The sequence below is a fragment of the Bos taurus genome, chromosome 19 (assembly GCF_002263795.3).
Source record: "Bos taurus isolate L1 Dominette 01449 registration number 42190680 breed Hereford chromosome 19, ARS-UCD2.0, whole genome shotgun sequence".
Lineage (NCBI taxonomy): Eukaryota > Metazoa > Chordata > Mammalia > Artiodactyla > Bovidae > Bos > Bos taurus.
In genome coordinates, this window is record NC_037346.1 from 62,918,125 (window position 1) to 62,931,052 (window position 12,928).

Consider the following 12,928-nt stretch of genomic DNA (forward strand, 5'->3'; position numbering starts at 1 on the left):
TCAGGAGTGCGCCATGGGCTACACCCACCTCAGAACTTGCCTGTGCTCTGTGGTAAAGGCCCTCCCCTGTGTCTCGGGCTCGTCAACCCCCGCCCCTACCTTACATCGCCCTCCAGCCCTTTAAACTGCCCCGGCGTTCCCCCGGCTCCCTTGCTCCCTTGCTGGGCACAGCTGTCTGTGTGTCATCTCCACGTGGATCCAGAGAGGAGCCTCGGGTCCTGCCGTGAAGGCTTTGGAATCTAAACTTCAGGCCCCACAAGGAATCCATGTCTCCTGGTCACTTGCCCACATCCAGGGAGGGTGCCTGAGCTCGTGTCTGATGAGGGAAGCTGTCAGAGCCAAGTCTGCTCTGTAGCCCAGGGTCTGCCTCCGTTTACACAGCCAGGCGCCTCGAGCACTTGGGTGAACAAACTGACTCGTGCGATGAGCGTGGTCATGCCTGGGGATGGACCAGCTCCTTTCTTAGAAAGGGGGAATTCTGGAAATTTCTATCCAGTGAATGCTGCATCTCCTTAGTGCCAAGTACCACCTGGGGGGATCGAGGCTTCAGACGGGGGCTCCCCTGGTGGCCCAGTGGCTAAGAATCCGCCTGCCAGTGCGGGGAGGATTCCTGCTCTGGGAGGATCCCATGAGCTGTGGAGCAGCTAAGCCCGGGAGCCACACCTGCTGAGCCTGAGCCCCCGCCCACAGCTGGGGAGCAGCCCCCGCTCGCTGGAACCAGAGAAAGTTCTCAAGCAAAGACCCAGCACAGAGAAAAATAAATGAAATTTCTTTTTTAAAAAAGACAGACTTCAGATGGGACCCTGGCTCCCGAGGACACCGCGAGCATGAACAGGGGTGGGAACCTGCCCCTGACTCCCCAGCATGCGGGTAACGTCCTGACCTCACGGAAGGCAAGCAGCCTGCTCCCAGCCCCCACCCTGCAGCTGACCCAGCTGGGCAGGGCTGACCGTGGCCATGGCAGGGTTCTTCCTCCAGCCCTGGGGAGGCCGACCCGGCCTCACTGCTGAGGCGGCGTGGCTCGCTCGGCAGGGGCGGGGCCTCAGGGCTGCAGGCCCAAGACGGGCCCAGGAGCCTGCGGCCAGGAGCTTGGGGCTTGGCTTCACTTGCAGTGATGGCTTTTGTTTCCACGGATGAGACCTCCTTTCCACTGAAGACCTGGGCCTCGGTGGTGCCCCTTCCCCGGGCATCAGACCAACAGATGCGGCCGCAAAGCCTCAGACCAGGAGCTCAGCGAGTTCAGCAGCTGGCGTGCCTTCAGCGGTCATTGAAAACCAGCTCACTGGCGTTTGGGCTCCTACACTGACCTTCTCCACCTTGAGCAGGGGATGTGCGTCCTCCCAATCCCCACCCCAATCTGGGCTGCGGCCCAGGCAGGTTCCCTCCAACTCTGGAACTGGCTGAGTCACTGCATAAGCCTTTCCTTTGATTTTTTTTTAAAGCAATTTGGGCTGTTTTGTTATATCCAAGCTTGAAACAGCTTAGAGTTCTTTCCGGGTCCATTTAAGTCTAAGAATAACTGCCCAGTGACTGCATGGCAACTGTATAGAAGCGTCTCTGCTGGAGGATTTTCGCCTCCTATTCCAGGTGGAGGCAGGAGGTTCAGTTCAGTTCAGGTTAGTTGCTCAGTCCTGTCCGACTATTTGCAACCCCATGGACCACAGCATGCCAGGCCTCCCTGTCCATCACCAACTCCCAGAGTTCACCCAGATTCATGCCCATAGAGTCGGTGATGCCATCCAGCCATCTCATCCTCTGTCATCCCCTTCTCCTTCTGCCTTCAATCTTTCCCAGCATCAGGGTCTTTTCAAATGAGTCAGCTCTTTGCATCAGGTGGCCAAAGGATTGGAGCTTCAGCCTCAACATCAGTCCTTCCAATGAACACCCAGGACTGATCCCCTTTAGGATGGACTGGTTGGATTTCCTTGAAGTCCAAGGGACTCTCAAGAGTCTTCTCCAACACCACAGTTTAAAAGCATCAATTCTTCGGCACTCAGCTTTCTTTGTAGCCCAACTTTCATATCCATACATGACCACTGGAAAAACCATAGCCTTGACTAGACAGACCTTTGTTGGCAAAGTAATGTCTCTGCTTTTGAATATGCTGTCTGAGTTGGTCATAACTTTCCTTCCAAGGGGTAAGGGTCTTTTAATTTCATAGCTGCAATCACCATCTGCAGTGATTTTGAAGCCCCCCAAAATAAAGTCAGCCACTATTTCCACCGTTTCCCCATCTATTTCCCATGAAGTGATGGGACCAGATGCCATGATCTTAGTTTTCTGAATGTTGAGTTTTAAGCCAACTTTTTCACTCTCTACTTTCACTTTCATCAAGAGGCTTTTGAGTTCCTCTTCACTTTCTGCCATAAGGGTGGTGTCATCTGCATATCTGAGGTTCTTGATATTTCTCCCAGCAATCTTGATTCCAGCTTGTGCTTCTTCCAGCCCAGCGTTTCTCATGATGTACTCTGCATAGAAGTTAAATAAGCAGGGTGACAATATACAGCCTTGATGTACTCCTTTTCCTATTTGGAACCAGTCTGTTGTTCCATGTCCAGTTCTCACTGTTGCTTCCTGACGTGCATACAGATTTCTCAAGAGGCAAGTCAGATGGTCTGGTATTCCCATCTCTTTCAGAATTTTCCACAGTTTATCGTGATCCACGCAGTCAAAGGCTTTGGCATAGTCAATAAAGCAGAAATAGATGTTTTTCTGGAACTCTCTTGCTTTTTCAATGATCCAGCAGATGTTGGCAATTTGATCTCTGGTTCCTCTGCCTTTTCTAAAACCAGCTTGAACATCAGGAAGTTCACGGTTCACGTATTGCTAAAGCCTGGTTTGGAGAATTTTGAGCATTACTTTACTAGTGTGTGAGATGAGTGCAGTTGTGTGGTAGTTTGAGCATTCTTTGGCATTGCTTTTCTTTGGGATTGGAATGAAAACTGACCTTTTCCAGTCCTGTGGCCACTGCTGAGTTTTCCAAATGTGCTGGCATATTGAGTGCAGCACTTTCACAGCATCATCTTTCAGGATTTGAAATAGCTCAACTGGAATTCCATCACCTCCACTGGCTTTGTTCGTAGTGATGCTTTCTAAGGCCCACTTCACTTCACATTCCGGGATGTCTATCTCTAGGTGAGTGATCAAAGTATCGTGATTATCTGGGTCATGCAGATCTTTTTTGTACAGTTCTTTGTAGAGTTCTTCTGTGTATTCTTGCCACTTCTTCTTAATATCTTCTGCTTCTGTTAGGGCCATACCATTTCTGTCCTTTATTGTGCCCATCTTGGCATGAAAGGTTCCCTTGGTATCTGTAATCATCTTGAAGACACCTCTAGTCTTTCCCATTGTATTATTTTGCTCTATTTCTTTGCACTGATCGCTAAGGAAGGCTTTCTTATCTCTCCTTGCTATTCTTTGGAACTCTGCATTCAAATGGGTATATCTTTCCTTCTCTCCTTTGCTTTTTGCTTCTCTTCTTTTCACAGCTAAATAGGCCTCCCCAGACAGCCATTTTTCTTTTTTGCATTTCTTTTCCATGGGGATGGTCTTGATCCCTGTCTCCTGTACAATGTCACGAACCTCAGTCCATAGTTCATCAGGCACTCTATCTATCAGATCTAGTCCCTTAAATCTATTTGTCACTTCCACTGTATAATCATAAGAGATTTGATTTAGGTCATACCTGAATGATCTAGTGGTCTTCCCCACTTTCTTCAATTTAAGTCTGAATTTGTCAATAAGGAGTTCATGATCTGAGCCACAGTCAGGCCTGGTCAGTTTTTTTTTTTGCTGACTATATAGAGCTTCTCCATCTTTGGCTGCAAAGAATATAATCAATCTGATTTCAGTGTTGGCCATCTGGTGATTCCATGTGTAGAGTCTTCTCTTGTGTTGTTGGAAGAGGGTGTTTGCTATGACCAGTGCGTTATCTTGGAAAAACTCTATTAGCCTTTGCCCTGCTTCATTCTGTACTCCAAGGCCAAATTTGCCTGTTACTCCAGGTGTTTCTTGACTTCCTACTTTTGCATTCCAGTCCCCTATAATGAGAAGAACATCTTTTCTGGGTGTTAGTTCTAAAAGGTCTTGTTGGTCTTCATAGAACCATTCAACTTCAGCTTCTTCAGCGTTCCTGGTTGGGGCATAGACTTGGATTACTGTGATATTGAATGGTTTGCCTTGGAAATGAACAGAGAGGTCAGTCAGTCAGTTCAGTCACTCAGTTATGTACGACTCTTTGCGACCCCATGAATTGCATCAGGCCAGGCCTCCCTGTCCATCACCAACTCCCGGAGTTCACCCAAACTCACGTCCATCGAGTTGGTGATGCCATCCAGCCACTCATCCTCTGTCGTCCCCTTCTCCTTCTGCTCCCAATCCCTGCCAGCATCAGAGTCTTTTCCAATAAGTCAACTCTTCGTATGAGGTGGCCAAAGTATTGGAGTTTCAGCCTCAGTATCCGTCCTTCCAAAGAACACCCAGGGCTGATCTCCTTTAGAATGGACTGGTTGGATCTCCTTGCAGTCCAAGGAACTCTCAAGCATCTTCTCCAACACCACAGTTTAAAAGCATCAATTCTTCAGCGCTCAGCTTTCTTTGTAGTCCAACTTTCACATCCATACATGACTACTGGAAAAACCATAGCCTTGACTAGACAGACCTTTGTTGGCAAAGTAATGCCTCTGCTTTTGAATATGCTGTCTGAGTTGGTCATAACTTTCCTTCCAAGGAGTAAGCATCTTTTAATTTCATGGCTGCAATCACCATCTGCAGTGATTTTGGAGCCCAGAAAAATAAAGTCTGATACTGTTTCCACTGTTTCTCCATCTTTTTCCCATGAAGTGATGGGACTAGATGCCATGATCTTAGTTTTCTGAATTCTGACCTTTAAGCCAACTTTTTCACTCTCCTCTTTCACTTTCATCAAGAGGCCTTTGAGTTCTTCTTCACTTTCTGCCATAAGGGTGGTGTCATCTGCATATCTGAGGTTATTGATATTTCTCCCAGCAATCTTGATTCCAGCTTGTGCTTCATCCAGCCCAGCGTTTGTCATGATGTACTCTGCATAGAAGTTAAATAACCAGGGTGACAATATACAGCCTTGACATACTCCTTTTCCTATTTGTAACCAGTCTGTTGTTCCATGTCCAGTTCTCACTGTTGCTTCCTGACCTGCATATAGGTTTCTCAAGAGGCAGGTCAGTGGTCTGGTATTCCCATCTCTTTCAGAATTTTCCACAGTTTATTGTGATCCACACAGTCAAAGGCTTTGGCATAGTCAATAAAGCAGAAATAGATGTTTTTCTGGCACTCTCTTGCTTTTTCGATGATTCAGCGGATGTTAGGACCCTTCTAAAGCCATGCCATGTTCGTTTCAAGGCATCTCAGCCAATCTGGAGACCTTGGTGCCTCAAGGACTCAAGCAGAGACATGCTGCTCCATCAGGAAAGTGCGGGAGACACTCAGGCTTACGTTTCCTCCACGGTTATTCCAACACCAGGATCTCAGTAAGGACAGTTTTGTTTCTCTTGTTCCCTTCAACCTGGATGTGGATTAAGATCTCTAGTCTAAAATAGAGCTTTTGGGGATTGGAGTAAAATGGCGTGTTTTGAGAATGACTATAAGGAGATCTGTAATTACAGATGTACAGGGCCATGATTATAAGATGTATAGACGACAGTCAGTCTAGACTGTCAAAGTGATGTGACATTCACACGCTGCCCAGTATCCTGTCTAGTAGGCAAAGCCTTCTGAACACACAGCCTCATCCTTTTGTCTCTGCTGTCCTCTCTGCTCAGGGGCAGGGCTGTTGTGACCCTTGCAGGCTGTGGACTTCCGACTCAGAGAAGCACCCCCTCACATTTTCTCCCAGCAGCTGACCACCCCCCACCACCACCCCGTGTGAACTTGAAGAATTAATCCCATGGCTGCCTGCATAGAATTCTCTGACAAGATGGTCTCACTTGTTTTGCTCACACTAGTACTTGAAAAAGTCAAGTTATCCAATCATGATGGGTTATTTTAGGGAGAAGTTCAAGGTGAACAGAAGTACTGGTTAGCTGGCATTCGGTCAGCCGGAACTCGGCTAATCAGCTGCTTAACAGGTTTGTTTTTTGCCAGTAACCTTGGGCTCTTCAAGATACTGAGGAGCCTTCTGGATCATCAAGAAGTACATTTTGTTACACATAGTTTTGGTGGTAAGTGGGTTTGGTTTTATTTTCTTTTACAAATAGCAGGTATCTGTGTATAAAGCGACTGGTAACTGGCTATTAGGGCTTCTGTTAGGGCTTTCCAGGTGGTTCAGTGGTAAAGAATCTGCCTGCCCATGCAACACAGGAGACCCAAGTTCGATCCCTGGGTCGTGAAGATCCCCTGGTGGAGGAAATGGTAGCCCACTCCAGTGTTCTCACCTAGAGAATCCCATGGGCAGAGGAGCCTGGTGGGCTACAGTCCATGAGATCACACAGAGTCAGATGCGAGTTAGCAACTAAACAGCAACTGGCTGTTGGTTCAAAGTCACTCAGTTAACCAGGGCTCCTCCATGCCAGCACCCGCCCTGTGGGTCAGGGAAGGCAGAAGGAACCATGAATGTCTTGAGTGTCACGGAGCTGTTGCCTTGAGCCATGTCCGGCCACACAGACGCCAGAGGAGGAAGAGAGAGGGTCTTGGCCCCTGGTGTGACACAGTTCTTCAGGGGAAGGGCTGGTCCCCAGGCCTGCAGCCAGGAGCCCTGAGCGCTGCCCCAGTCCCCCACACACACCCCACCCCCGTCCGCCCTGTTCCCTGCCTCGCCTCATCTGTGACCACCCCCCCCGCCCCCCCCCGCCCCCGCCACCCTCGTCTGTGCCCCCGTCCCCCCGTTCCCCCCGCCCCCCGTCTGTGCCCCTGACCCCTCCCCCATCTCCCCCACCCCCCGCCCCGTCTGTGGCCGTGACCCCCCTCCCGGTGCTGCCCCCTGGGCGCCTGGCCCTCCTCTGACTCACCTCGCAGCTCTCCCTCCCCGTCCCCCAGGGGTGTCGTGACACTCCGTAGAGGCAGTGGGTCCTCCGCCCTGTCCTTCCGCCGTGCCCTCTACAAGAGCCGTCACCCGGGCTCCTGTGCCCTCCACACCGAGGCCCTGCCGCACCCCTGCTCTGAGGGATGCGCGGTGTGTCCTGTCCAAGCGGCCATGGTGTCCCAGCGAGGACACGCTCATGTGTGACCCAGCGCACGCCCGCCATCCCCATTTCCGATCAGGTGCCTTTAGGATTCCACCCGGGAGACCGCGGCCTCGCCTGTGAGTGATTCCAGACGAGTTCCGGCCAGGCTGGAAGGCCGCGCGGCGGAAGGAGTGCGTCTTTAAGCCGACGGCGCGTTTTCCTTCGTTTCTGTTCATGTGTGTCTCTGATCACACCTCCAGACCCAGTTCACCCTGGTTGAGGCACACACCTCTGTCAGCAGGCAGTCGGCGTGGTGTGCGCCGATCAGGAAGACTGCTGGAAATGTGTCACAGGCCGGAGTCGTCCCGTTGCGATCTTAAGTGAAGTCGTTCAGTCATGTCCGACTGACTCTTTGCGACCCCGTGGACTGTAGCTTACCAGGCTCCTCCGTCCGTGGGATTCTCCAAGCAAGAATACTGGAGTGGGTTGCCATTTCCTTCTCCAGGGGATCTTCCCGACCCAGGGATTGAACCCGGGTCTCCCACATCGCAAGCAGATGCTTTAACCTCTGAGCCTCCAGGGAAGCCACACCCGGCTTTATTAATACCACTGCTCTGTTTCACTTTTTGCCGCATTTCTTCCCAAGTCACGTCATTGTTGTAGCCTCATCAGCCATTCTGTTACCGAAGGATCCAAGGGAACTTTGCAACTTGAATGTAAATTATTTTAAAAATCTGGTCTATTGTCATTTCTGAGAACACCGCTGTCTTTGGGAGGAGCTGTTTAGGGGCCAGCTGTGTTCCCAGTGGATTGCTGTCGTTAGTAATTAAACTCAGCCCGAGATGGTTACAGCATATTCGTATCTGAAGCGAGTGGAAAATGTAAACGCTCAGACACCTGGGAACAAAATTTGCAAGGAAAGCCCTCACTCCCTGCACTAAGCTAGAATCTGCAGATAGTCTTTCAGACACGCCACGCGAAGAAAACATCACAGACGGCCCTGCTCATTTTCTCATCCAGAACGCGTCCCTGGCACTACAGGTGCGCCCCTGAAAGCGCTTCAAGAGATTAGTGACCCGGGTGACTGGAAATGGGGAAGGGAAAGTACTCTGAGGTTTCAGAAGCCTGAAGGGTGTGGCGATGGGCAGGTCCTCGGTGTCAGCACACCCCCTGCGGGCGGCTGGGGACCTGCTGTCCCCGGGGTCCCCGCGTCCCCCTACTCCCCTCTGCAGCCCCTGAGGAGGGCCCTTCGGGTGCTGCAGCCGTGCAGCAACTACTGAGCAAACAAGGCGGGGGGAGTTCCCCGCATACGAGGCGGTGGGCATTTGAGTCCATTTGACAGATGAAGAAACTGAGGCCTGGGAGGGGTCTGCAGTGCTGGAGCTGGTCCTCCCGGCCACATTTCCCCCAAGTCCCGTCAGCCTGTTAGTACGGGGCAAGGCGGGGAGCGGGGGGCGCACAGAAAACTGCCCAGAACAGCGCAGCTGAGCCGGGCTTGAAAGCAGGTGTCCCAGCTGAGCTATAATTAGATCCCTCCTTTTTGAAAACTGGTGCAATTTAAAAAACGCTCAGTGAAGATAGGGTGAAATCAACGATTATGGAAATTTTGTGCTAAATTTAATTGCAGTCAGCCCCGCTTTCAGAATGCTTGCTGCTGTCAATTAGAGGCATTTAGAAAAAATTTAAATTGAGTAATTGAGCAAACATATTCAGCCTTTTGGGGGAAGGATCATATTTTTCTTGTCTTTCCCTCCATGCCTGTCAGGTTTCAAACCTCTGCCCAGGTTCCTCAGGGCGCGGGAGGCGCGGGGATGACCCTCACCCACCCACCTGTCCTGCAGCCGCTGACGAGGGCGAGAAGTGCCTGGAACTTTCCCAGGGGTCTGAGCTTTATTGCCAGCCACGGTTTGGGTTTTCATTGTTTGTTTTTCAGGAGCTCCCACCCTGTGATCACTTAGCACACGTTGAATTTCCCTGGGGGTGGCCGTTTCGCTGAATTCTGCCCTCACGTGACTCATCGTTCCATTATTTCCCGGACACAGTGCGTCTCAGGGGCTGCACCTGGCCCCCTCGGCCCTCCCTGGCATCCGTGGTTTGCAGAGTCTGGGCCCAGTCAGAGGTCTGGGGAGTCAGGACACAGAGACAGCTAGCAGTGGTTGGGGCTTGTCTCCTGAAATCACGCCCTTGGCGATTCTAGGACACGTTCCCGTGTCTGCCCACCTCCTGCCGGCACTGTGCCAGGCTGTGCCAGGTGTGAGGCCAGGCTCTCACACGAGAGACGAGTCACCTTCTCTGAAGGCAGAGCTGGGAAGGCAGCGTTTCCGTCTTGTTTGTGCCATTTTGCAGTATTTACGGGAACTTCCCTTCTGTGGACCATTCTAGTAAACTTGGGCGTATTTCTAAACTCGGCTAAGAGTCCAGTCAGAATGCGGTCAGTCATTGTCACACTGAGTAAAGTAAGTCAGACAAAGGAGGGATAGCATATGACATCCCTTATATGCAGAATCTAAGAAGAAATTCTATAAATGAACTTATTTACAAAACAGATACAGACACACAGACCTAGAGACCGAACTTATGGTTGCTGGTGGGAAGGATGGGGAAGGACGGCTGGGGAGTTTGGGGTGGGGGTATGTGTGTGTGTTAGTTGCTCAGTTGTGTCCACCTCTTTTTTGACTCCATGGACCATAGCCCACCAGGCTCCTCTGTCCATGGGATTCTCCAGGCAAGAATACTGGAGTGGGTTGCCATTTCCTCCTCCAGGGGATCTTCCCAACCCAGGGATCAAACCCACTTCTCCTGTGTCTCCTCTGTTAGTAGGCGGGTTCTTTACCACTAGCACCACCTGGGAAACGCCTTTGTCATTCTTCAGTCGCTCAGTCGTGTCTGACTCTTGGCGACCCCGTGAATGGCAGCACGCCAGGCTTCCCTGTCCTTCAGTGTCTCCTGGAGCTTGCTCAAACTCATGTCCATTGAGTCGGTGATGCCATCTGACCATCCCATCCTCTGTGGCCCCTGCCCTAAGCTGTGTTTTTAAAGGATAGCTAACAAGGACCTGCTGTACAGCACGCAGAACAGTTTTACAGAGAGCCTGGATGCAAGGGGCAGAACGGGTATGTGTGTGTGGCTGAGTCCCTTTGCCGTCCCCCCGAAACTATCACAACATTGTTCAGCACCTACACTCCAATACAAAACAAAAAGTTTTTTTAAATAACATAAAAAAAGAGAGAAAAATTGCAATCGGTCCAGAAAATAAGTACCACAAGAGGGCAGTGAAGACTTGCAAGTAAAAGATTTCCCCAAACACTGCCCCAGAAGAGAGCCAGGGCTCCACTGTGCCTCTGCCCTTCCTGCTGGGCGTGAGGACGGGCTTCCCGCTTGATGCTCCCGAGGGTCCTTTGTCTGGCGGGACTTGTCTTGGTCCTGGGAAAGATGCCCGTGGTCCAGTGGTTCCCACACTCGCCTCTGGCAGGAGCCCAGCTCACTTCATACCTACTCTGCTTTCTTAGGACAGAGAACTCCCCGCTTCTGGGCAATATTGCCAGCAGTCTGGAAGTTCATTTCCTTTGTTGACATTGAGTTCATTTGGCTCTGACCCTGCCAGCACTGACTCACAAAGCCAGCACCATGGCCAGCCCAACGGGGAGCGTTTTAGCAGGAAAAGGGTTTGCTGTTTAGTTGCTGAGTCATGTCAGACTCTTGTGACCCCATGGACTGCAGCCCGCAGGCTCCTCTGTCCTTGGGATTCTCCAGGCAAGAACACTGGAGTGGGTTGCCATGCCCTCCTCTAGGGGATCTTCCCGACCCAGGGATCGAACTGCATCTCTTGCATTGGCAGGTGGATTCTTTACCACTGAGCCTCTAGAAGAGGATACAGGTTTCAAAAAATTACCAAGTGCCCCAAATCCTCTTCCAATGACGTTCGGTGGCCTTGAGCTCCCATTAGGTGGGCATCAGGCAGATGTGTGCCCTCAGCTCCCTGGTGAGAGAAAGACGGGCTCTCTCCAGACGGAAAAACTTGACAGGGTGAAGTTTCTGGTCCCGGAAGCTCGCACGCAGAAGTCTGGACTCTCGGCCACTGGGCGGGACAGACCCAGCGGCCGTTCCGGGACCTCTGGAGCGGTGGGACCAGCGGGCTCTTAGCACCGGACTGAGCCAGCCTTCGGCGGGTGTCGGCCGTCAGCGTGTGGATCTGGGAGACGGGCAAGCAGGTTGCCTGCAGGAAAGCATCACAGCTAGTACTAAGGTAGGGACACTTGGGTCCAGAAGAACCAGGGACTTCATATTTTCCACAGTGGTCCGACTGCTAATGCGTCACGGGTCCGCGTGTCTCCCGAGAGAGTGGCTGAGTTGCCATGACAACAGAGGCCTGCCAGCGGCCGGCGAATCCGGCAGCAGCGACAGCCGGTGTGGACGTGTCCGTAAAAACATTTCTCATCAAGATGACCTCACGTGCTTTCCCGTAAATTTTTGCTCTCCCGAATAAGTTCTTCACTCACCACACCGTTTGGCTGCCGAACAGCTTTCTCCTGTGCTGGTCATGAAAGAGACTCGGTAGGGACTTAATTCAGGGGCATCTGAGGCTCTTAACTGTCGCCATTCTGCCAGCGTGGCGAGGACAGAGGCAGGCTGTCTTTAAATCCAGCTGCAAATGAGGAATGATTTCAGAACCTGCGTGATGTGGGGCGAAAGGAGGCAGACAAGAACCCCCAGGCCAGATTCTGGCTGCTGTCTGTTTTTGTAAATAAAGTTTTACTGGAGCACAGCCACGCAAGTTCACCTGTTCATTCACAAAGTTCTTATGCTACCTATGCGTGCTAAGTCACTTCAGCCGTCTCTGACTCTTTGCGACCCCAGGGTCTGTAGCCAGCCAGGCTCCTCTGTCCATGGGATCCTCCAGGCAAGAATACTAGAGTGGGTTGCCATTTCCTCCTCCAGGGCATCTTTCTGACCCAGGGATCACACCCACATCTCTTGTGTCTCCTCTGTTGGTAGGCGGATTCTTTACCATTAGCACCACCTGGGATCTCCTGCATCAGCAGGCAGGTTCTTTTACTGATCACGCCACCTGAGAAGCCCACGATCCCTGTGAAAGGTTGTTTTGATTAGAGAAAAGCGTCACCTCATAGCCCAGCATGTGATGAGCATGGTCAGGCTTCGCTTCATTCTTCCTTTAACCAAAATGCTAGTGCAGACCTCACGCCGAGTGCAGCACTGGGGCTGGGTCTGCAGGGACAGGGGTGGAGGCTCGTCCTGTGAAGGCACAGCCGCCCCGCAGAGCCAGGCACGAGCAGCCCACCGAGTGGGCATGGACGAAGGAGGCTTCTGCTCAGAGAGGGGGCATGGACGATTCCTTGAGAGCCTTCTCAGCCACTAAAGCAAACACGTCAGATCCCACATTCCCCCGAAGAGCAGAGCACCGACGTCCTGGTGGTCTGGTCATGCCCAAAATCTCCCGAAAGCTTCTTCACCTCCTGCCATCTCCCTGGGAGCTGTTAACTTGAGGGGTGTTAACCGAGTGACCAGTGGGTAAAACCCCTCTGGGGAACTCACAGGTCACGACCCAGGATCTGTCGGGCGCGGAGAGCACCGCGGGATCCATGGGAAACCAGATGCTCTTACAGGTCACCATTTTTCAGGAGTCCAACTCTTTACCTGAAAAAGAAACCTCTGTTCTCCTTCCTGTGCCTTTTAACACAGCAGTGAGTCACCCCACAGTCTGCCATGAAAGCGTTTTCCTCCAGGGAACACACTCTCCCTCTTCTTGCGGCTGCAAGTTTCCTTTCTGC

The 12,928-nt window shown here is 51.7% G+C and overlaps 1 protein-coding gene across 3 annotated transcripts in view; it reads left to right on the plus strand.

Moving 5' to 3' along the window:
- PRKCA (protein kinase C alpha) overlaps positions 1–12,928 on the plus strand; it is a 310,559-nt gene that overhangs the window by 253,597 nt on the left and 44,034 nt on the right.